The sequence below is a fragment of the Pygocentrus nattereri genome, chromosome 8 (assembly GCF_015220715.1).
Source record: "Pygocentrus nattereri isolate fPygNat1 chromosome 8, fPygNat1.pri, whole genome shotgun sequence".
NCBI classification, from domain to species: domain Eukaryota; kingdom Metazoa; phylum Chordata; class Actinopteri; order Characiformes; family Serrasalmidae; genus Pygocentrus; species Pygocentrus nattereri.
In genome coordinates, this window is record NC_051218.1 from 43,625,761 (window position 1) to 43,651,497 (window position 25,737).

Below are 25,737 nucleotides of genomic sequence, written 5' to 3' on the forward strand. Positions count from 1 at the left end.
GACATTCCGACATGACTGGAAGAACACGTACACTACAAGTCCTAAAGTTTGTAGACACCTTCTCATCTGTCATCTGATGGTTTTGGGGGCTTTATACCCCTCTAGCCAATGCTTAGCATCAGGCGTGGTGACCTTAGGCTCCTGTGTGGCTGTTTCAGACAATCCCATTCTATGAGCATTACTTCTCTATGGAGATTACGCAGGTGCAACAGCACCTCTGCACCTGAGTCAGCAATACCAGGCCTTGGACATACAGTCTAAATATACACCTAAATATCTGCACAGCAACAAAACAGACAGAGTGAACACAATGTCAATCTTTTTGTTTTTACATTTGAGAACAGTATACAGTAATATTATTATAATCAATTCAACAGTCACTCCTAACACTGCATTACTATGTAGCTTAATCACTTCAGACCAGAGGTGTCAAACTACGACCCGGCCGGGCAAAACAGATCCATTCAATTTATTCTTAGAAGGAAATTCCACCATATTTTCAAAAAGGTCTGCACAGTTTAGTGGTTGAGATGCAAACAAAGTCATTTAGACTTGAAACGGTTCATTGAATCCTACTCAAATTTCTTTACAGTGGTGCTGATGGGAACCGGACGTCGTGATGACTACAACACAAATATAGCCATTTCATTTACTGTTCAAAAGCACCGCTGAGCCTACATGTAGATGAGTTTTTATTTGTAATGTTGATGGAGGTAAATCTGAAACACACAGCATCTCTTTGCTCTGAACTGCATAAAATAAATAGATAAAAATACGTTTCAGGCCAAAATTTGATCACAAAACTGTCCTTAACAATGTCCTGTAGAGGCATTAGACCATTCAGATGTCTGGTTCCAACCACCACTGCTGGAAATGTCTCTACAATGAACAATTTCACATCGACCAATGAATGATTTGTTATAATCTCAACCGTTTAGTTATGCGCAAATTCTGACAAATTGGTGGAATTCCCCTTCATATTTGTGTTGCACAATTTTTTATTTATTTCTTTTTTTGCGGCAGGAAGATTAGCTTTACACACCAGACACTGTGGCTGGTGACCCAACACATGTTATATAAAATCGGCTTAGGTCTTATGATTTTTTTTTTCATGATGATTAAAAGCAAAGACATTAGTAGTTGTGGCTTGTGGTGACAGATGACAGATAATTGGGGAAAATAAAAGCTTCTTTCCCAAATATTAGTTTCCTTTAGGTGAAAGAAAATAAACAAAAATTGGTTAAAATTCATACTTGAACAAACAGGATACATTTATTTCCCTGCAATTTTCAACCGGCCCCTTTTGAAGCAGTCCACTTGGCTGCTGGCCCCCAGGTAATCTGAGTTTGAGACCCCTGCTTTAGACTGATACTGCAATGCGTTTAACACCTAAACACTAAACACACAGCATAAATATGGCGATTCTGACAAATGTAACTAGTGTCACTAAGCCCTTTTATAGCACATATTCAAAGCATCTGTTTGGATGAACTGACTAGATTTGTGATGCTGACTGGCCACCGTCCAGGAAGAGGGTTTGGCAATGTCAAAGCTGAGCATCAGAGCCTAATGAATGAATCTGCTTAGGCGTTATTCATCACAGTGTTCTGGCAACAGCACGAGCATTACAGCAAACGTACTGTAAAAGAATACAGAACAACTACCATACAGGCAGCATTCAGCGTTTTCAAGGACTATAACCTGTCACTGTCCACTTTATTAGAAACACTGACCTTGTACGTCCGATTCACTGGTTCCTTTACGAGCTCCACTGAACTTTATATACACTTTTGTCAGAAACTACCCCCTTTACAGCAGATACAAAAGTTTCTAATAAAGTGGCCAGTGAGTGAGTGAGTGTGTGGATTCACTCCATGTGATGTGACCGAGAGATCAGACCTGCACGGTTTATTCACAGCCCAGCAGAACGTGGTCATTAACGCTGTAACGCGGTGAGGGACCCTTTTCTCTTGTTAATGGACTTCTGCTCATGATACCAAGATATCGGAGATCAATAAACTGACCAAACCATGTTCTGCATTCTTTCGTGGCAACTAGGGACGCACAGGGGTGGGAATCGTGGGCCGATGCTAATATCTGATATTTCTGATATACACATCTGGCAACACTGATGTAGAAAATGTAGAATTTTGGTCGGAATCTACCTGAAAAGCTTAACAGAGAAATAGAACATTTGCTGCAGTAAATTCAACAGATATTTCAGCACCTGGCATCGTCTAAACGCTCACTACTTCTACAATATAATAAATAATAACTACGTCTTCGATTACTCTTCTGAAATATCAGGCAAATCTAAACATCTGTCCAATGGCAATCATTTTTCCATTACGATATGATTCTGATATCACTGTGCCTTCCTAACAGCAACTATCGTGAGGTCTGACAAGCTACAGAGAACTTGGAGTCAACCTATGAAAGAACTGTAAGCCGGTCAAGATGTTATCGTTAGTTGACACTTATGACTGTGAATTACTGTCAAATGTCTAAAACAAATGCAAAGCATTAAACTCACAACGTGCTTCATAGTATAAATGCACAGTTGTATGAAAAACCCAGTCCAATCACGTTTTATTGATTTTTCTATTGAAAATAAGCTTTATTTATTTAAATGTACCGTTTCTATTTATTTGCTTTGTGTTTTGCATATTAGAAAGAAATAAAGCGGGGCTCCCGAGCGGTTTCCATGGCTAAGCATTGGCCTCAGCAAGAGGAGATACATCCCTGGTGATGCTAATAAATAAATAAATAAATAAATAAATAAATAAACCATGAAATGTAAAATGGCCACATTTTATGTCTTATATATTTTTGTTTCATAAAATTCAGCAAATAAATACATTGCGCATTAAAATGTGCACAAGCCATTTTTCAGCCACAGTATTTACACCCAATACCATAAATCCTAACCTGAATACTGGCTGATTTTATCGGCCAAGCGATGTGTCGGTCAGGCTCTGGTAAGGAAGTGTGACGTGGACGCTTATAGATGTTTTCCCAAAGGTGGCTGGTTTTGTTTGTTTTTTCTGTCATTCGCTATCAGCTTCTCTGTCCTTCCGGCTTCTATGCGGCGCACAGCGGTCTTAAAGCCGTGTGGTAAAAAGGAGGGGAAACGGGAGGGATTTGTGTTTTAGAAGCTAATCCCAAGCAATCGGGCCTTCCTCTTTTTTTGTCCTGGGATAACATCCCAATTCCAGCACACACAGTCCTCTCAGTATGAGACAAGAGAGAGACACACACACACACACACACACACATACAGTCTCTCTCACTCCCTCTGATGCCATCAGGGTCCAAATCCCCAGTGTAATCTGTAATGTAAAGTGCCTCCGACTCAAGTTGCACCCAAAACCCCTGCTAGAAAAACCAGCATAAGCCAGCATGGCTGGTCACCAGCACAAGAGTCATTCTATGGCAACGTCCATTTTTGTGTCCCTGGCATTTACAGATTTATTACACTTGAAAAACATGTTAGGATTACAATTTATTTATATTTTTGTGATGACTGTAGCCTCAATTTAGCAATACTGCTTTTTAAATCAATCATATAGAAATCCAGGCACCACAGAAGAGCTTGTCCTCAGTCATGTGTGAATATTTTGAGATACAATACTACAATAATCTCTACATGACCATGAAATGACAAAGAAAACAAAAGCCAAATAAATGTTATAAAATATATAACGAAAATTCCCCAGGAGTCGTGTCACTGGTGCGTAACAAAAACTCTTATTTTATAATAATAATCACGCTGATGACATCACTTGACATCCTTTTACCTGTTTTCTGAGGATCTATGAAGAAAAGCTCATGGTGAGTCCACTGTGTCTCTCAGTGATCAGAGATGTTCTCATTCAGCTCATGACCTCACATGAAGCTTTTAGCGGACGTCACTGGTGTGACCGACTTCTGAGGTAATTGTGAAAAAACTGAACACAAATGGATTAAATTCCATATTTTTGTGGACATTTTATGATTGACAGTGTGTGGTTTGATGCCGTTTAAGTATTTATGTAAAATGCATGAATTGACTTGCGACTGTCTCTGGTATGTGCCCATATATTTATCTCATTGTGGGGACCAAATGTTTGATGGAAACCAAAAATAACAAGACTGTGGAGAGATCTGCATTTTTTAAAGGAGGTAAGAGCTACAAGAAATGGATCCTGAGGTTACACTTGGATGAAGACCCCTGAATTGTTCGCTGCTTGGTCGTACGGTTCCAGGCAAGGCAAGACTAGGCAAGTTTATTAATGTAGTACCGTCACACACAACAGCAACTGAATGTGCTTTACACAAAAAAGCAAAAGGAACATCTAAAGAAAAGACAAAGTGCTTAAGAGTGAAAAACCATGAAAGATATAAACCTTAAAAGAAAGTACAAAGCAAAAAGTAGAATAAAATCATAAAAAGGAATCAAAACAAAGGACTAAAGTGTTGAATCATGGGCACATGAGATGAGAAATATATTAAACCTGTATTTAAATATCGATATATCTGGACCACATATAAGATCTTCTGGTAGCTTGTTCCAGTTGTATTAAACATAACAGCTAAATTCAGCATGTTTGGTTTGGACTCTGGGCTCTATTAGCTACTAGAGATGTATTCTGGGCCCAGACGTTTCAGTAACGTCCAGACTAGTAGCAGCACTTTACGGTCTATTCTGTAAGCGAGTGGAAGTAAAGACTGTAGAACTGTAATAATGTGCTCTGGTCTCTTGGTCCTGTTTAAAACTCCGGCAGCAGCACTCTGAACGAGCTGCAGCTGTTTTTTGGGAAGTCCAGTTAAGAGACCATTACAGTAGTCCACCCTGCTGGAGATAAAAGCCTGGACCAGCTACTCTGGGTCTTTCTGGCTCACCAAAACCTCATCATATGGCTGTTTTGGTGATTGCTTTGACATGGCTGGTAAAGGTGGGAACTGCAGTATGTCCAGATTTTGGACAGAGAATTGAGGTCTTCATTAACACATTAATACAAACTTGCTAGCTTTCATGTTTACGTTGAAAGAAAAATAAAGTGACCCGGGTTCATTCCCATCTTTGGGTTGAGGAAAATGCATGCACATAAAAGAAAGCAGAAAAGCTTTTTGTTGACACACTTACAAAAGCAAAGGAAACAGTTACAGAGCCGGTTTATGAGGAGCCTGGCCACTTCCTATTTCCCTTGTTATATCAAAAACAGGGCAGCTAAAACAGCAGAGGGGTCCTCAGTGAGTCCTCAATGAATGGGAGTGAATGGAGCTCAGTGGCTAAAAATGAAAAGTTAAAATAGTTTCTAATCACTTGCCCAGAACTTTCCTTTACTTTACTTTTAGAAGGCAGAGGGATGGACTTCACTAAAAAAAAAAAAAAAGAAAACTCACCTGTGTGTTTCCTTTTTTTCTACAGCAAACGGGTTTTGGGCAGCAGGACGCTAACATTACTGCTACTGAATCCTGATTGGTTGGCCAATGGAGCAACTCATTGGCTGTGTGTGTTCACAGAGGTCACGAACGTACATGAGGCGCTGACTTAAACTCCTTTAATTCGAGTTTAAAAGCTCTTTAAAATATAACAGCGGTGTTAATGTTTGATGCTGCTCTGTGTTCAGGAAATGAGTCTATTCTTTTACATTAAAAATGTTTAAGCGTTTATAAACTATGATTTTGCTCAAATGCTCCATGTTAACCCTTTCATTTTGGACTCGCTCGAGAGCGCCCCCTAGCATTTGAGAAACCCGGAAGACATTACAGAGACTTAATTCTCCTCTACACAAGTTCTCTGACTGTACCACCTGACTGGTACCCTAACTCCTATAGAGGGCAGCACTGAGTAATGTTTGTTTACTTCAGCTCGAGTTTTCTGCGATCAGTGGGAAGTCTCGATGTAACTTAGCGACATGGAGGGTCCCCACTAAGACAGGAGTACAAATGTGTGTATGTGTGTTTCAGGGAAGCAGCCCCTCTTCTCCCTGTCAGCAAGGCTGTGCTTGGCTGGGGGCTTATTAAAAGTGAAGAGTTAAGACAGGCATGACATCCTGCCTCACTGTGCTGTCGCCCGACACTGCACACACACTATGAGGAGCTAATAAAGGAGGGAGAGAGGGAGGGAGAGAGAGAGAGAGAGAGAGAGAGAGGGAGAGAGAGAGCATGAGAAAATAACGAGCATGTAGTCAGATCTTTACAGTCCTGACTCTGCACTTTAATCCCTCTATTGAGCGCATTATGATTCCACACCTGCTCAACACGTCGCGCTTCTATAGACCCCACCCGGAAATGACACTTCCTGTCAAAAGTTCGAGTACAATTCATCTCCTTTGAAATTTTCACATTTTTCCTCTGTTTCTTTTCAATGAAGTGACTAAATCCTCTGTTGAAGGTGTTGCTGCTGGGTGTAGAACAGCTGGAAAACACACTTACTGCTCTATGAGCTTTACACCAAACAGCTGCTTATCATAATTACTCGACACCATGTTTCAGAAGTCATCTGCTCAGAGTGAGATTATGCGAAATGTATTAATATTGCTGCATATACAGTCGCAAGCAAAAGTTGGACCACCACAGGTCAAATTATATAGTAATGGATTGTTGATTTTCTAAGGGAACAAACTTAAATATGGCACGTTTCTGCGGGTTTAATGCACAATTTCTATTCATTTGCTGAGTAACATTTTATGTATTTATTTTTGTCGGAAAATCAACAATTGTATTGTAAACGGTTATTAAATAACACCACTATATATATTCTTTTTCAGCTTTTGCTCTAATTTGAAAATAACTTGTTCTTCACACTGTGCGCAAATTTCATGAAGAATGGACTAAAAGGAATGACAGAAAATGACTGGTTCTATCATATATGTATAGAGCAGGCTTATTATTGTGTAACAAAAAAACTCTTATTTTGAAATAAAAATGAGGATCTATGAAGAAAAGCACACGGTGAGTCCACTGTGTCTTTCAGTGATCAGAGATTTTCTCATTTAGCTCCTGATTTCATATGAAGCTTTTAGTTGAAGTCACTGGTGTGACCGACTTTATTTTGAGGTAATTGTGAATGACCTCATGTGTGAAAGGGAAGGTTTATAAGACAGTAGTGGTCCTGCTATGATGTTTGGTTTGGAGACTGTGGCTCTGTCTAAAAGACAGAAGGCTGAGCTGGAGGTGGCGGAGATGAAGATGCTGAGATTTTCTTTGGGAGTGACCAGGATGGACAAGATTAGAAATGAGCAGATCAGAGGGACGGTGAAGGTGGAGCAGTTTGGAGATAAAACCAGAGAGGCCAGGTTGAGATGGTTTGGACATGTGTTGAGGAGGAATAGTGGATATATTGGTCAAAGAATGTTGGAGATGGAGCTGCCGGGTAGAAGGAGAAGAGGTAGACCTCAGAGAAGGTTTATGGATGTAGTGAAGGTGGACATGGAGATGGTTGGTGTGAAAGTAGAGGAGGCAGTGGATAGGGCAAGATGGAGGCAGATGATCCGCTGTGGCGACCCCTAAAGGGAGCAGCCGAAAGAAGAAGAAGTGAATGACCTCATGTCCAGAATGAGTGCTGTGTCGGTGCTGCACTGTCCTGTCGGTTTACTGTGTCTAATGTCTGTTTAATTTATCGTATTTATTGTTTCTAGCTTAATTTTTTGTTTGAACACGTTCGCACTTCGTACTTTTTGCTCCTTGTTGCTCTTGGAGGAACGTAATTTCACTCCACCGTGTACTTGTACACAGAGGGAATGACAGTAAAAGCCTCTTTGACTTGACTTGAAAAAACTAAATATAAATGGATTAAATGACATATTTCAGTAGATATTCTATGACCGACAACATGTGGTTTGATGCTCCCCAGCCATTTAGTAAAGGACATCTTTCATTAAAAACGTCTCTGGTTATGTGCAACACCAATGAGGATCGGGTAACACCAGTATGGATAAATGAAAAAGGTGGACGTTTCTGCAGAATGACCCTCGTGCATTCGTCATGAAATGTTCAGACAGTGCAAAAGAGCTTCCGTCTTCAAATGAATGGAAAAAAGGAGCTAAAAATTAAGGCTGTGATATGACGGCAATGAAACGTGTAACATATTTCTCAAGCCTGACACGTTGAGTTATTAAAAACCGACAAAGAAAACGGCTCAGGGGAATTTTAAAAAAACGTATTGTCCTCAAACTTTCGAAGGCTTTGATATCCGCCGTCATCGCTATGTACACAAACGGGAGCCGAGCTAGCATTGTGGAAAACGTCAAAAAAGAAGTTTCTGTGGAGGCTTCTGGCCGTCAGGGACAAAACTGAAACTAATCCTAGTCATGCTTCAGCAAGTTGACCCCTGACCGTTTGCTTGGGGAATGTTTCTCTCACATGTCTTCTGAAGTCTTGTGACGGCGAGGATGACAAATCAGTTGGCCGGCATGCGGGACGGCCTTTATCACACACTCACAAACACTCAAACACACAGGCGTTTCTGACTCATAACACCCTGAGGGGAGATCCACACTAACAGCAGCTCTGCAGCTCACTCTCTCACTCTCCTTTGCTCTGTCAATCAAATTTTGGATGTGACATACAGAAGTAATAAACAATTTTCTTCTTCACTTTCCACACACACACACACACACACACACACACACCCCTCTGTCCTCTTCATGGAGCAAAAGAACGGAAAATTCTGCTTTGACATTCGTTATTAAGGAAAAAATCCCCTTGAATGATCAAAAATTCTGCTTCCAAAGATAAATGAAAGCTCATTATCTTCTCCACGGATTTCACTGTCTCTCACACTTAATTAACTTTTTAACATCAAATGATCTCAAACTCTTTATCTGCTTTAATTATCATACCGGCTAAAGCATTGCTAATATAATTTGAGTCCAATCTTCCACCAAAACACCACAAAATGACTGAAAACAAAGTTAACCGCTTCAGGAAATGCAGATTTACAGATAAGAATGACATGTAATATGTCAGCGCTCTTATTTCTGTATGAAGCCCTTATAAGTGTTATAGAAGCTTATGATCCATATATAGTACACTCTCTGAGAAACAGCCACTAAATTGTACCTTTCAGTGGATGAATGCTGTCATTGGGGCGATACCATTAAGGGTATGTCTTCAGTACCTTAGGGAACATAATTGTATCAAGCAATTTTTTTACTGACTGAGTTATGAAAAAGTACATATATATATCTTTTCACCTTGGAAAGTGAGTGTAATGCACCTTAAAACTCATTTCAGTCTCATTTCAGGTTATTAACACACTGTACTGCTCCTTAAAGTTACACTATGCAATGTTTGAAGATTTGGAGACCTCTCTGGTGGAAATGTGTAATTGCACACAATGTGCAGAGGACGCCATACCAGAACCAAAAAAATTCGAATTGATAAATTATAATAATAAACACATCGAATACGGATCTGACAATTTATTCAATGGTTTGCACTTTCATCCAGTCACTGAAATTATTTTCAGCATTCAACTGAAGCAAGGACACCAAAACAAATAAAGGAAACAAAGCTTCAGGGAGGCCCAAGACCCAAAATAACAACCTAATAAATAAATAATAACCTAATAAAGATACTAACTAACTAACTAACTGACTAACAGAACTAACAAAAGAAAGGGAATTACATAAACACTACCCTCACTACACTACCAATAAACAAAGTCCAACAGGTCAAAGAAAAAGGGCAGGCCACCCCAACGGCTCCTTTCTAAAAAAAACAAAAAAAAACAAACAAAAGCGTCTTCACTTGCCCACATGTACCCGCAGGCCAGCAAATCACCAACAACAACTGGTCTGTCGACTGGCGGGCAGCCAGGGGAGCGGAACCGTGCGAGGCCGAATAAGAAGGGAAAAAAAAAAATATCTATATTGCTCCAACACCAAAGAACGCACCTGAGATTACTCAGACAGAGAGAGAGAGAAAAAGGAAACATCCACACAGGACGTAACACCTGCTTCTTTCTAAAGAATCCACATTTGCATCCAAGTGCTCAGATTTGCATAACTGCCCCTAATACAGTCTTTCATAGCAGCATTCTGAAAGCTTTTGTACAATTAATGGAAACAAAACGACAGGATAACGCCATGTCCTTCAGTCTGCTGGGTAATTGCTGTGCTGTGCCCGAGTCTCTGGAGAGGCCACATGCAGCGAGCCCTAAAAAAGCCCAGGAGACGGGGTCCTAAAACATCCACACCAGCAGATATTTACAGACAGCTAATCACTAACTGCTAACAGTGTGGAGCTGGAAGGTTGGCACTCATAAATGCTGGCTGTGTCTCAGACATCAAAGTCTGATTTGATCCCTGCTGATGGTCACTGCCACCACCGCTGGGCCCTCGAGCCAGGCACTCAGAGAACCAGCTCAGAGAAACGTCTCAGCTACACAATTTTCCCCCTTATTCCAAAGAGAAACTCTTAAGTCGATGGTTCTACAGCAGAGAAAATGGTTCTATGTAGAATTCACTCCAAGAACGCTTTGTATGAATAAATAAAAGAACCCTTTTTGGTGCTGTACAGAACTCTTTTTAAATAGTTCTACATGGAACCACCTACAGCACATTCTCCATCAAGCTGAAGAACACTTTCATTATGCAAAGAACCATTTGATCATGTAAAGGGTTCTTTGAATGTTCATGGTTCTATATAGAACTATTTTCTTTATAAAGAACCTCAGAAGAACCACATTTTTAAGTGTGCATTTGCTTAGCCAAGTATGGAAGTCCAGACAGGCCATGAGTTGTTGCTGTAATTCTCTGGATTGCTATCCTGAGACAACATAATACGTAATAAGTAACTCATTATTTTAAGATAACAATAAACATATTTAGAAGTATTCAGTCACCCATCCTAATCACTGAATTCAGGTGTTCCAATCATTGCCATGGCCACAGGTGTATAAAGCCGAGCTCCTAGGCCTGCAGACTGCTTCTACAGACATTAGTGAAAGAATGGGTCGCTCTCAGGAGCTCAGAGAATTCCAGCGTGGTACCGTGATCGGACGCCACCTGTGCAGCAAGTCCAGTCGTGAAATTTCCTCACTACTAAATATTCCACAGTCGACTGTCAGTGGGATTATAACAAAGTGGAAGTGATTGGGAACGACAGCAACTCAGCCACGAAGTGGTCGACCACGTAAAATGACAGAGCGGGGTCAGCGGATGCTGAGGGGCATAGTGCGCAGAGGTCACCAACTTTCTGCAGAGTTAATCACTACAGACCTCCAAACTTCATGTGGCTCAAGAACAGCGTAGAGAGCTTCATGGAATGGGTTTCCATGGCTGAGCAGCTGCATCCAAGCCTTACATCACCAAGCGCAATGCAAAGCGTTGAATGCAGTGGTGTAAAGCGCCGCCACTGGACTCTAGAGCAGTGGAGACCTGTTTTCTGAGGTGACCAATCACGTTTCTAGTCTGGCGATCCGATGGATGTGTCTGGGTTTGGCGGTTGCCAGGAGACGGTGCTTGTCTGACTGCATTGTGCCGAGTGTAAAGTTTGGTGGAGGGGGGATCATGGTGTGGGGCTGTTTTTCAGGAGTTGGGCTCGGCCCCTTAGTTCCAGTGAAAGGAACTCTTAAAGCTTCAGCACCAAAAGATTTTGGACAATTTCATGCTCCCAACTTTGTGGGAACAGTTTGGGGACGGCCCCTTCCAGTTCCAACATGACTGAGCACCAGTGCCCAATCAAGGTCCATAAAGACGTGGATGAGCCAGTTTGGAGTGGAAGAACTTGATTGGCCTGCAAGTCCTGACCTCAACCTGATAGAACCCCTTTGGGATGAATTAGAAGGGAGGCACGCCTTCTCATCCAAAATCAGTGTCTGACCTCACAAATGTGCTTCTGGAAGAACGGGCAAAAATTCCCATAAACACACTCCTAACCCTTGTGGAAAGCCTTCCCAGAAGAGTTGAAGCTGTTATAGCTGCAAAGGGGTAGACTTCAAATCTGAAAAAAGCAAGATGTGCTCTGCACTATGGGTCTAAAAGGATGTGTAGCTGTCAAGCAGCTATTACTGAGAAAAAGAAATGGACATCCCAGAGTCCAGACCTCAACATCATTCAATTAGTTACGATTACTTGGATCATGAGAAGCAGAAAACACAACTCCTAAGACTGAACTTCAAAGGTGTGGAAAAAATCTCCCTGCAGGAGTCAAATGCAGTCAGACTAAACACTGAAAAAAACTAAAACTACAAATAAATAACGTGTCCTTAATGCCCTTTTTTGGATTTTTACCCAATTTTCTCCCCAATCTAGTACTCGCCAATTCCACCTGCTAGTTAGGACTCCCTCAGTCACACGATGCTATCAACACTAGGAGGGCGAAGGCTAGCACAGGCTTCCTCAGAGACCTGGGAAGCCAGCCATCGTATTTTTTCAAACTGCCACTAATGCAACGTCATTGGACAGCCAAAGACGCTCGGAGGAAAGCACCAACCACCAGATCCGTTACATCGGCCAACTGACTCCTGCGCTGACCATCATCACACTGAGTGATGGGGGGAGAAGGGGGGGCCATCCTACTCACCCAGAGAGAGCGAGGCCAATTGTGCTCTCTAGGACTCCCGGCTACGGACGGCTGTAGCATCACCAGGGATCGAACTCGTGATCTCCTCATGACAGGGCCAACGCTTAGACTGTTGCGCCCCTCGGGAGCCCCTTAATGCCCAATTTCACTGGAAACAAAATTAATCATGAGTCTCTGAGTTTTGCACAATCTGAAAATATGCCACACAACAAAAACAGAAGAAGCCACCTGGGTTTTCTCTCAGACGCCTGCCAATAAAAATGTACACGTTCTCTCACACACAAACACGAAAGCATCTGCTGCAGACACAGCTAACTTCTCTGCTTTCTTACAGGATCACTGCTATATTCTAACATTAACTCCAGCGTGGATCACTCTGACTCCTTTAAGCGGACTCGTTTTTTCCTGGCCCTTCAGACACGCCTGTCAGCGAAAGCTGAAAAGTTGACGCAAACATTACACAAAAGCTGTCAAAATACGCAGAAGGTTTCCCCCCGCTTAATGTTTTATTCGCCAAACTTATCGAACTGACTGACAAGCCGAGTCGAGTGTAGCGCAGAAAGAGAGAGAGAGAGAGAGAGAGAGAGAGAGAGAGAGAGAGAGGAGATCAGTGAGCTCTGACCTGAGATCAGTCAGAAGCAGATGTGCATGTACAGATGAATAAAGCATGAGGAGCTCTTGAAGTGGCCTGTCTCCATTTGAGAGAGCACAGGCCAGCAGACCGTGGTTGAAGGGGGAGGGAGAGGGTGGTTAGGGGAGTTGACGTGACTGGATGTAGGTTGGTAGGTGTAGAAATGGGCATTTACAGTGGGACTGTATGTATAACAGGGGCTGATATAGCATGAATATAATACAACCCTATTTCCAAAAAAAAGTCGGGACGCTGTGCAGCATGTAAATGAAAATAGCTCTGAATGCTTATTCACAAATAAGTCTAAATAATAATAAATTGTTTTTGGTGTTTGTTTTTAAAACTGCCTATTTACTTGAACTGGACACCAGATATCTGCTCTTTTTGTGTAACTACTGGCCCATAGACTGTTGTTGAGGTCAGAACACACACTACGTTGCAGTGCATGCTGGGGATTGTAGTGTATCTCAGGGTGAAAACAGGCAAATAAGGACAGAAAATTAAAATAACGTTGCTGGCCGAGCAGCACTGTGTCACAGGCTTGACCCAGCCCACGGGCCTTAGAAGCGCAGAATATGACATCATTTACCACAATAACATCGTTATACTACTTTCCCCAGTGTTAGATGTACAACTCTCCGTCCTCACAATGATTTATTTCAATTACAATTTATTAGGAAATGATTGAAAGAATAACGAAAAATCACTTTGCTGATTCTACTCAACTGCTTTATAGGACTATCTGTCCATAGGAGTCACTGGTGTTACTCATCGTCATTGGTGTCACACATAATAAAGGAAACACCAGAGACATTTTTTATGAAATATGCATTTTACAAATTCGCTGCTACAGAACATCAAACCACATGTTGTCCATCGTGGAACATCTACTAAAATACGTAATTTAATCCATTTGTGTTCTGTTTTTTCACAGTTACCTCAGAATAAAGTCGGTCACACCAGTGACTTCAACGCAGCTTCATACACTAAATGAGAAAATCTCTGATCAGTGAAAGACGGAGTGTCATATGGTCCCCAGGAGTCGTGTCACTGGTGTTACTGCGCAAAAATCTCTTATTTTGAAATAAAAATCACACCGATGACATCACGACTGCTTTTTACCCGTTTTCTGAGGGCCACAACTTTCATTATATATTTTATAATATTTGCCATTTTTTTCTTTGTCATTTAAATCAGTCATGTAGAGATTATTGTAGTTAAAATTGCAGAAAAACGTGTTCTTTTCTTCAAAATATGGCCTCAGCCTTCACACATGACCATGGGGAACAGCACTTCTGTGGTGCCTGGAATTCTAGACGACTGATTTAAAAACCAATACTGCTAAATTCATGACTCAAAAAGGTGTAAAAACAAGATTGTTTTGAAATATAAATTCATTGTAACCCTAACATGTTTTTAAGCGTAAAATCAATCAATCAATCAATCAACCTTTATTTTGACTCGGAAGTACATTGAGGGCAACCCTCATTTTCAATGTAGCCGAGCATTTACAAAAACAGGGATTGACATGACAAAGAAAATAATAACTACATTTAATCATTTTAAATTAAAAGAAAGTTTAAAATAACAGTGAATAAAAGATAAAAGTAGATAAAAATAGAACTTGAGATTTAAATGGTAAGAAATTAAGATAAAAAATAGATAAGAAATTAGTAAGGTAATAATACAATATCACAAATTAAAAAAGTAATGATAAAAAAAAAATAAAATCTCTAAGCGCTCATATGAACGTAAGCTTTAAAGGCCCCCGTCTACTCGTTTTCTCCTGTTCTCTATAGTTTTTGCGAGGTTTTTACAATGAACTGGCAGACAGAGAATGATGTTGGTCTTTTCTGTTGAAAGATATTTAAAATGACTTTTTCTGACGTTTTTCTATTGTTTAATTTAAGTTGGGCGGGGCTACATTTAGAATAAGTGACATCAGATCTGCCGATCAGAGTCAGCAGTATGTATGTAAGCTACACCTCACACAGTAAGTGCTCTCCCGCTGCTCCGAGTCCCAGCCAAAGCCTCGGAGCGCGCGGGCTAAAGTTTTATTTCATGAATATAAATGAAGTTAAGTAAACTTGTTACCAGCGCTTGCCATGAAGGTTAGCTGGCACAGCTAGGCATTGCTTCACACTCACATTAGCCACCTGTCGCATGGCTCACTTTATCTGGAGCCATAAAATGATACGTTAGCTACTCCACTAACTTTGAGGCTCACAGTGTCTCCCCATAATTGTACGTCACCGGTGTGGCGCACCTGGTGTGACCTCAGAAGTACAGCCCAGCAAGCAGCTTTGCTTGTTATTTCAGAGCCACTCGGTTCTCCCTGATGGAAACTGTTTACCTTCAGTGTTTTGTGCTTCTGATCATTTTAATAGACGTCAGCGTCACTAATTAATGACGTTCTATTAAAAGACTGGTTTACCAAGAGAGACGCTGGAGGATTTTCACCTGAAATGAGTTCATGAAGCGAGTCTTGTTATAAAAATGATAACAGGACATCAGAGCCAGAATTACTCTTTTAGTACTTTTACTTTATACTTAAGTAAATTTGAAGGTAAATACTTTAGTACTTTTACTCAAGTGGAGGTCTAAAGCGAGGAACTTCTACTTTTACTGGAGTGATATTTTACCTTGGGGGTCTCTACTTTAACTCAAGTACATGGTTTGTGTACTTTGTCCACCTCTGCACTACCCAGAATTCTGTGCATTTTTATTTTTTATCAGCTCTCTTCATTGTTATTCTCACGAAGGTCAGGTTCAGATATCGCTGTTGTCGGAACAAAACCTCATATCTCCAAAACAGTAACTTTACAGGAGAAGGAAAAAACCTACTTGACTTTTAATGGAAGTCAATGGAACCAGACGTCTTTCCAAGTCATTTTGGGCTTTTTCTTTTGGTCCATTCATCAAGAAATTTACACACAATGTAAAGAACAACAAGCTTTTTCAAATCATGTCAGAAACTGAGAAACACCAAAATTGGAGATGCAGCCTTTGTGATGAGCTCCCCAGCAGCAAAGCTGTCTTTGAACCAAAAAAAAAAAAAAAGACGTTATCAGTAATATTTTCTCTGTTACCACAAAAATGTGGATCATAAATATGGTCCCATATTACCAGTCAGCTGATCTATTGGTTGGGCTCTAAAAACGTACAAACTCATTGTCCTCTTGTTTGCAGGCTTGGGCACGACCACAGATCTGCAGAGCCAAACTTCAGATTGCAAGTGTCTGAAAAGCAAAAGCTTCACAAAAGAGCCTCAAAATGTGCTGCTCTTTCTCAACCATCATAGGGAGTTTGGCTGTTTGGAAGAGATGACGCTTCGCTTATCCACAGAATGGAACAGCAGGAATGGCCTAATGAAGCGCGTTACTGGGTTGGACTCTTTTCAAACATAGTCGGACCCCTTTGATGAAGCTGCCTTTTATGTGGAACCAAGTAAAGTAAATGAATTTAGCGTGAGAGAGAGAGATGCTCAGATTTCTGGATTATTTTAATAGGAATAAAAAGCTCTGCCACGAAAAATCTCAGCAGAGAAACACACACCTCATGCTGCTTTACTCCAACCCCCGAAAGCGCACACTGGTATTACCCTCATTATTATAACCGTCCCAATTATCATCACCCGCATCATCATCGTTATTATAAACCTAATTTACAATTGGCATCATCAGCACTGAAACAACCATTAGCACTGCAACAATGGAATCATCACAGCTTACAACCCCCCCCACCCCCATCATCGTCAACAACAACAACAACAACAACAGGAACCGTCCTACGCTCAGCCTTACCATCATCACCAGCGGCGGCGGCAACATCACAACAGCAATCAGCACTCAAACAAGTGCATAAATATTCCTAAAGCCATTATAATAACTCAATTATCAAATGCGCCATAACAATCATCTCCCTCTGCTGAGTTTAAAGACAGAAAAAAGCAATGCAGATGGGAAACTGAGCACAAACAAAGCAGCCTAATGCACTAGACTCACTTATTCAACCCACCAACCCAGACATACACACATACACGCACTGCTAAAAGGCATTAAAAGCCATCAGTGCTAATCCGTGCTTAGTAAACAGCAAAAAGAGCTGCAATCAAAACGCTCTCGCAAATCCAGTCTGACCAGCCTCACGACACACACACGGGGTCCATCAGATCACCAAGGCGTTGGCTCAACTCCCACAGGAAGGAGTCAGAGCCCGAAAACACTAATGACAGATCAAGAAAACGCTAATGAGAAATTCCATTGGAGAATTAATCGCAGGTCTGTGTTTGAGCAGGATCCTCTTATTTGAATAACAGCACAGGAGAAAACCAGCAAAGCCAATTTATTTATATTTGACAAAGACAAAACTTCAACTCTCATACGATCAATGAGTTAGAGACCGTCTCAAAAAAAGCATTATTATTATTATTATTATTATTATTATTATATGTTGTTGTAGTAGTATCATCAATATAAGTAATATAATAATATGGTGCAATATCTACAGATGATTCCAGAAGCAACAGCAGGAGTACTTACGAAGCTACAACTACGTCTACAACTACTAACAGTAATAATAATAAAAATAATTCATGCAAAAAACCTTTTCTTCCAGTAATTTTGAGACGGTTCCTAACTCTGAAGTGGATAAGGGAGCGAACACAGTGACAGTGAAGTTTATTCTTTGTTGCATAAAAAATATAATAAATATGCAGTTCAGTAAAAGATGTGGTACACTCTGTGGTCAAAAGTATGTGGACACCCTCCTAATTATTGAGTTCAAGTGTTCTAGCCACACCCCTTGCTAAGAGGTGTATAAATCAAGCAGTAACACTGATGTGGTGGTGGTGTGTTGGTATGTGTTGCGCTGGTTTGAGTGGATCAGACACAGCAGTGCTGCAGGAGTTTTTAAACACCTCAGTGTCACTGCTGGACTGAGAATAGTCCACCAACCAAAAATATCCAGTCAACAGTGTCCTGTGGGCAGCATCCTGTGACCACTGATGAAGGACTAGAGGATGACCAACACAAACTGAGCAGCAGCAGATGAGCTGTCGTCTCTGACTTTACATCTACAAGATGGACTGACAAGGTAGGAGTGTCTAATAGAGTGGACAGTGAGTGGACATAGTGTTTAAAAACTCCAGCAGCACTGCTGTGTCTGATCCACTCGTACCAGCACAACACACACTAACACACCACCACCACGTGTTACTAACACACCACTACCAGTGTGTTACTGCATTGCTGAGAATGATCCATGGGGGTCCTGACCACTGAAGAACAGGGTAACAGAGTATCAGAGAAACAGATGGACTACAGTCTGTAACTGTAGAACTACAGAGTGCAGCTATACAGTAAGTGGAGCTGATAAAATGGACAGTAAGTGTAGAAACGCGGTGGTCAGAATGTTACACCTGATCGCTGTATATACACATATGGGAATATTAATGTCTTTCTATGGTTTACATAAATGAATACAGTAAATAAACAACTGGCAGTAATGCTGACGGCAAACCAGGATATTCTATTGTTTGCATTGGACCCGCAACCCAAAATTATTCAACAGCAGATGGCAATGTTCCACAGACCACAGAGGTAAGGGGAACATCCGTCAAAAGATCAATTTTACCAACCTTTTCTGTTGACGAACCCAGTATTATTCAACAAAAATAAAAGCACAGAGAACATCCTCCTGTCCTTTTCCACCTTAAATAAACAATCTACACGGCTACAAAGGGATCCTCTGGAAATCATTCGTTTTCGCCAGCGTCGCTTGACACCATGCCAATGTTTGCGTGGCTTCATGCCACTAACGGCCGTGAACTGCTATGAGGTGTGGAATGACATTTTATTCAACACAAACAAGTGAACGGAATCTGTTGTCACGGCAACTCAGTTAAACGCCACCAAACACAGTCTAATTAATACAATTAAATATGTGTTATTTAGACAATCCTCATATCAAACTCATGCTGTGCATGTGTGAAACTGTTCCCAACATCCCTGCATCCTCAAGTTGCCAAGGAGAATAACTATAAATTGGTTGCTATGGTAATACAATAACTGCTCAAAGTAATATTGCTGAAAAGTTTGCCATTGCAAAGAGAATTTGAATAATTCCTAAATGTCACTGCCTACACACACATGTACACACACGTAGGTTATGAATAGAAATCTGATCTACATCATACTAACAGCTACATCAGACTGACCCCAGACCTGTACCTACAGCCAAATCTGATCTACATCACAACAGCAGCATCAGACTGACCCCAGACCTGTACCTACAGCCAAATCTGATCTACATCATTACAACAGCAGCATCAGACTGACCCCAGACCTGTACCTACAGCCAAATCTGATCTACATCACAACAGCAGCATCAGACTGACCCCAGACCTGTACCTACAGCCAAATCTGATCTACATCACAACAGCAGCATCAGACTGACCCCAGACCTGTACCTACAGCCAAATCTGATCTAAATTATTACAACAGCAGCATCAGACTGACCCCAGACCTGTACCTACAGCCAAATCTGATCTACATCACAACAGCAGCATCAGACTGACCCCAGACCTGTACCTACAGCCAAATCTGATCTACATCACAACAGCAGCATCAGACTGACCCCAGACCTGTACCTACAGCCAAATCTGATCTACATTACAACAGCAGCATCAGACTGACCCCAGACCTGTACCTACAGCCAAACCTGACCTATATCATTGCAATAGCAGCACTAGTTGGACCACAGAACTGTACCTACAGCCAAATCTGATCTGCATCATTAGGACAACAGCATCAGACTGACCTCAGATCTGTACTTATAACCAAATCTGATCTACATCATTACAACAGCAGCACCACACTGACCCCAGTCTTGTACCTACAGTCAAATCTGATCTATATCATTGCAACAGCATCATCAGACTGACCCCAGACTTGAGCTGTGTAAAGCAGAATTATTCAACAGTGATTAATAATGACCCATCCCATCTAAATTAACCTTGAACAGTTTAAGTTCAGACTGTTATTGTTTGGAGAAATTGTGAGAATATTGTGATAAAATTTGAATTATATAATATATCGAGTTAATATCGCTCACTGCTACCCCAGACCTGTACTTACAGTCAAACGTCATCTTTCATTACAATAGCAGTCTCAGTCTGACCGCAGCCCTGCATCTATAACTAAGGATAAACAAGGTTTGACCAGCAGGGATGAGAGAGTGTACGGGAAGTCAGAGGGGCCAAGAAGCCTCCAGTATAATGCTACATAATGCCATTAGGTTTGTTATCTCCTCATCACATTTGAGCCCAGGCATTTAGAGCCTGATGGATCCACCTCCGTTCTCTGGGGAGAAATTAGATTACACTGATGGAGAACACACAGCGAGTATGCAGGAACATGCATACACACACACACACACACAAACGTATACCCACTGTACTCCCCATTCACTATCTAATGGGTAAGGTCAGTCTCCTCCTTTTCACCTCTGATTCTACAGTGTTGACGGCTGAGGGAAAAGTGTTTGTGTAAAGAGAATTGTGGCTGAGTCAGCAGCTGATTCAGGGGATTGTAGTAAGAGAGAGTAAGTGAGAGTGAGAGAGAGTGAGTGAGGAAGCCGTTGGGGACCAAGTCCAGAAAGGTACAAAACAAGACATTCTGATGACAAAGCTTGGCTCCGTTTCATAATCAAGCAGAAAAAGCGCCTTCAGGTGAGCTGAGTGCGCACAAGCGAGTGCAGATGAAGGAGGATGAAAGAGTGAGAGTGAGAGTGAGGTCACAGGCAAGGCACCCTTCGTGAAAATCTCTCACTGTCAACGAAAAGATGGTGTTGGATATGGTGTTGCCAGCCACTCCCTCATCAGTTATATTGTAGCCTCCAGCCTCACTTCTTGCTATTACCCCATTATTATTACTATAATATTACTTCATTAATCATCCTTTTTGATCATTAATCATCATAAATTTCATAAAACATAAGTTACATCATGTTCTCAATAAAAGATGATTATATGATTATTACATTACCACACTGTTTGCAGGTTATAGCCCCTCCCACTTTGGTGAGACTGTTGCTTGTAACCCCTCCCCCTTAGGTGACTCCTCCTATTTTAACAAGACTAGATTTTATCCCCTTACTTAGACGAGACTGTAGCATTTAACTCCTCCCACTTTGTTGACACGGCCGTATCTAACTCCTCCCGCTTTGGTGACACTAGTTTATAACTAGTGGGAGGGACTATAAACTAGCGTCACCAAAGTGGGAGGGTTTAAATGTGACCATCTCACCAAAGTGGCAGTACAGTTTTGGCATTTAACCCCTCCCATTTTTGTGACACTGTTTACAATCCCCTCCTCTTTGGTGACGCTGTAGTTTATAAACTCCTCCCACTTTGGCAACACTGCAGTTTATAACCCCTCTCGCTTTGCTGAGACTTAAGTGTTTAACCCCGCCCACTTTGGTAACACTATAGTTTCTAACTCCTCCCACTTTGGTGACACTGCAGGTCATAACGTCTCCCACTCTGGCAACACTCGTTTATAACCCCGCCCATTTTGATATAACTTCAGAAATTAGCAACATTTCATGTAAGGTGTTTATTACAGTAAAAGAAAACACACTGCAGGATCTCTGGATGCACTCGAGTCAAACAGAGGGTTTAAGGATTGTTCGCTTGGGCCAGTTGAGAACCTGCCCACCTATTAAAGTGGTGTGTTTGCAACCCAGAGGTTGTGTGCAAAGGCAATGTGAGAGAGGGACTCATTCTACAGAGACTAAGCCCATCACCACCCAGCATTCATTTCTTTCAGTAAGAGCATGTAGCTTTCTTTAAACAGATGGGCTGCAAGTGAGCAGGTGTCTGTTTGTATTTCAACAGCAAATATTCAGGTGCAAATGTGCTTCCAAATCAAAGTGGAAGATAAATGGAACATCACTTCCAACTGATCTCCATTCTTTGTTATCACAAAAGGCCTGCCTGGATGTGCTGCATGACTGTCGGATTACACAGCGGAACTGACAACAGGCTGGAGGGGGAGGGAACTTTCCAAAGGGGAAAATGGGTATAGATTTAGCCAATTGTCTTTGATTGAGTTACTCTAGCTGGCATGTGTAAATCAGTCTAAATCTAATAGAATCTCACTCCTACTCTGATCATCAGTGCATGAAATGGGCTTTGCCACACCCTACTGAGACATAAGCTGATTCTTATCAACAGCAAGAACTAATACTGGGCTGTAACGACAAAACCGAATATCACAATACTTTCCACATGTATCACGGTACCTGGGCATCAGAGGGTTTTTCCTTTGCATTCATTTTAGGGCTGTTTCGATTATATTAGGAACCAAAAACTGATTATTTTGAAGATTTATCAAGTACATTTCTTTACACTACGCAATAAAAATTAAGAGCTTAACTGATCAATAACGTATTATACAGAGCCTTTTAAAACACTCAAGAAAAAAACATAGTGTTGTAAAAATATTAGGTATTAGACTTCAACGTTAGGCTTGTGACAGAGCTTCAGAGGTGACTGGTAGCTTAGTAGTAGGAGAGATAAGTCTACAACCAGAAGGTCACAGGTTCAAATCCCACAACTGACTGGGTATTTGTGGTTGCGCCCTTGGGTACGGCAATATTACTGGAGTAGCCTGTTCGCTTTGCACTTTTACTTTATATGAGTGTAATTATATATAATTTAACAGTAAACATTTCATTTTACTTTGTTTACATGCCAGTTGTAACTACACACACACACACACACACACACACACACACACACACACACACACACACACGTATTTGCGAGGTCCTGCCGGCGCGGGTGTCCAACTCTTTCAATGATTCACACAAAAGTGCTAGAGTGCTGACAGCTCCCCCTTGTGGAGGATGTTCAGACTGCTAATGATGACTTAATGATCTGTGAATACCTCTGCTATCTTACAGTTGCGAACTAATCTCTAAACTAATCGAGAACCTATATTTTAATCAATATATTTTCTTAATTACTCAATTATTCATGTCTGATACAGCTCGCTTTGACGGGACTGTTTTGTTCCGTCTTCTCTTAAAGTTAAACATTTATATCAGCAGGTCATGTAATCAAGGATATAATGCTCATTATCTCTAACAATCATTATTGTTGTGTCATGCCTACAATATATCATTCCAGCACTAGCAAGAGCTGTCTGAGTGAGTGAGTGTGTGTGTGTGTGTGTGTGTGTGTGTGTGTGTGTGTGTGTGGGGCGATGATGCCAGCTGTGGGTCACTGGCACAACCACCAGCACTCCGGGCACCAGGGAGCCGCCATATCACTATGGCAACAGCCACTACTAGCCAATCACAGCAAGGATGATTACACACGAATAACAAACCAATCATCCTTTAGAATGACAGCACACAAGATTGAGTATCTTCACACACACGACACACACACACATCCCAAAACCCAGTGAGCAAACTCGAAAAAAGGAAACCCAGAAAAGACACCGAGTGTCAGTGGAAACAAACAAACACCAAAACGGTGCACGCGATAAGAGGCTGCGCACTCCAATAGCACTCATTTGATTGATGTTTATGAAGGGCTGTTTTGTACCTGAAGCCGTTAGAGAGTTCTGATCTCTGATGAGATATAAAGTGCAGGAGAGTGTGTGTTTAGTCTGCGCTCAACGGGGGTCCTACTGCTGAAAAGCTGGATTACCCCACCCCCCCACCCCACACACACCCTCTCTCCCCGAATTTCATTTCATTCTTTACATCCTGGACTGATTCCATGTTCTCGTTCGGTGAGGTTTCATTAAGGAGGCGCTACCAGCAAATCACTCAAACACACAAGATGCAGCATTAGTGTGTTTGCAGAACATGCAGCTTTAAGCCATCTGGAGGCAAAAGAAAAAATTCTGGAAACACGTACACAGACAGACCCACACAGAGGCTTGTAGCCCCCCAGGCTATCAGGCTAAGACCCATTACAGTGCATTAAATGCACTGACCTTCTATAAAAGCAGACAGACAAACACAGGGTGAGGAATTTAGCGTATTACTCTCAAAAAAGAAAGACATTCCCTATATTCTTCTTCTTTAGTCAGTCCACTTCTCTCGGCACTCTGCTGGTTTTCTTTTTTCCGTCATCCCTCTGCTTTTCTGCTTGCTTGCACACTAATAGTTTACATGGGTCACGCACACAATACATGACCAAGCTAATAAATGCAGCTTCCAATTTCAAGGAGACACAAATACTAACTTCTCATAATGGCTAAAGACGCCAAAAGCTTCACAGGAGGCTCGCCGAGTTTGGCATCGCTTTCTGGAAAACATCAGCTCTGATTGGTCAAACTCTCAGAACCCAAACCTGCCAGACGCCTCCGACAGCACGGAAAAGCTGACTTCAGGTCAGACAAAATCTCCATTACTGCTCTACCACGATGGAGAGCATGAAAGAGAGGGGGAGAGAGAGACATTTTCTCTGCCAGTGACATTAAACAAGGATCAGAAGGACAGACAAAAAGACAAGAGCAAAGGAAGGAGGGAAGGTTTGGAAAGTTCTGGAAGTTCTGGATTTTTCCTCATTATTGCTGATCGGAGGAACACATGGCCCCTCGCTCGGGAAAAACAAACCTCCCCTCTCCCTCGCTCACAAAGAAAGGGGGAATTGTAAGAGCGTAGGGAGAGGGTGGTGGGGCGGGGCACCAGCAGAGCCTGACCACTGGCTGACGGGGCGTGAGGGGGCGTGGCTGTAGAGGATTTGAGTAGGTCCAGTGGGATTGGCTGAAGGAGAGGTTGTGTTCTGTTACTCAAAGTTTAGAAACAGTTTGAAACTCAGACACTATCAGTTTTCAGAGAATTTAATCGGCCCATCCACATGAAGCACCAAGCACCCGAGGCCTAATGCATCTCAATACACCACAGACAGACAACTTAACCTATAAAACACTGGGCTAAAGTGCACTGACTACACAGCGCCAGCAATCCAAATATAACAGTATCGCCAAGTTCACACTAAGCCTACACAGGATTCACAGAGCACAAACACAGGTTCCACCCTCTCAGGTTCAAAACAGGAGGACAACCCACGCCATACCCTATGTCAAAGTGAGCTGTGTGCACATCACAGTACCAAGTTTAGTACACAAATCCAATATTTTGCCTCAATGTGACTCAGATCTGATGTTTCCAGAGCTGTGTGGACACACAAATCCGATCTTTTCAAATCCGGTCTGAGTCACTTAGGCTCACATTTACAAGCCTCGATGCTCAAATCCGATCTCTCTAACATGAAGGTTCACACTCGTTTAGGTAAGGGTCTCAAATCTGTCATTAATGTGATGAACCGGTCTGAACTGACCCTCATGAGCTCCTCCTACTCAGTAACGTCACGTGACTGAATCACTGCATCATCAGCACAAACTAACGAGCAGAACGAGCTTCGCTGAGAAGATCATTAACTCAGATCAGCTCTCAGCTTCATTATTAGAGCCAGACGAAGGAGGAAAAGGTGGGATGATCTGCTTTTCCACCATTTACAGGCTTTAATGTCTGTTCGGCGCTGCTGCCATGGTAACGCTGAATGA

The 25,737-nt window shown here is 41.7% G+C and overlaps 1 protein-coding gene across 3 annotated transcripts in view; it reads right to left on the reverse strand.

Moving 5' to 3' along the window:
• The window catches only part of mgat4b (alpha-1,3-mannosyl-glycoprotein 4-beta-N-acetylglucosaminyltransferase B), a 216,097-nt gene that overhangs the window by 92,850 nt on the left and 97,510 nt on the right, over window positions 1-25,737 (reverse strand). The window lies entirely within an intron of this gene.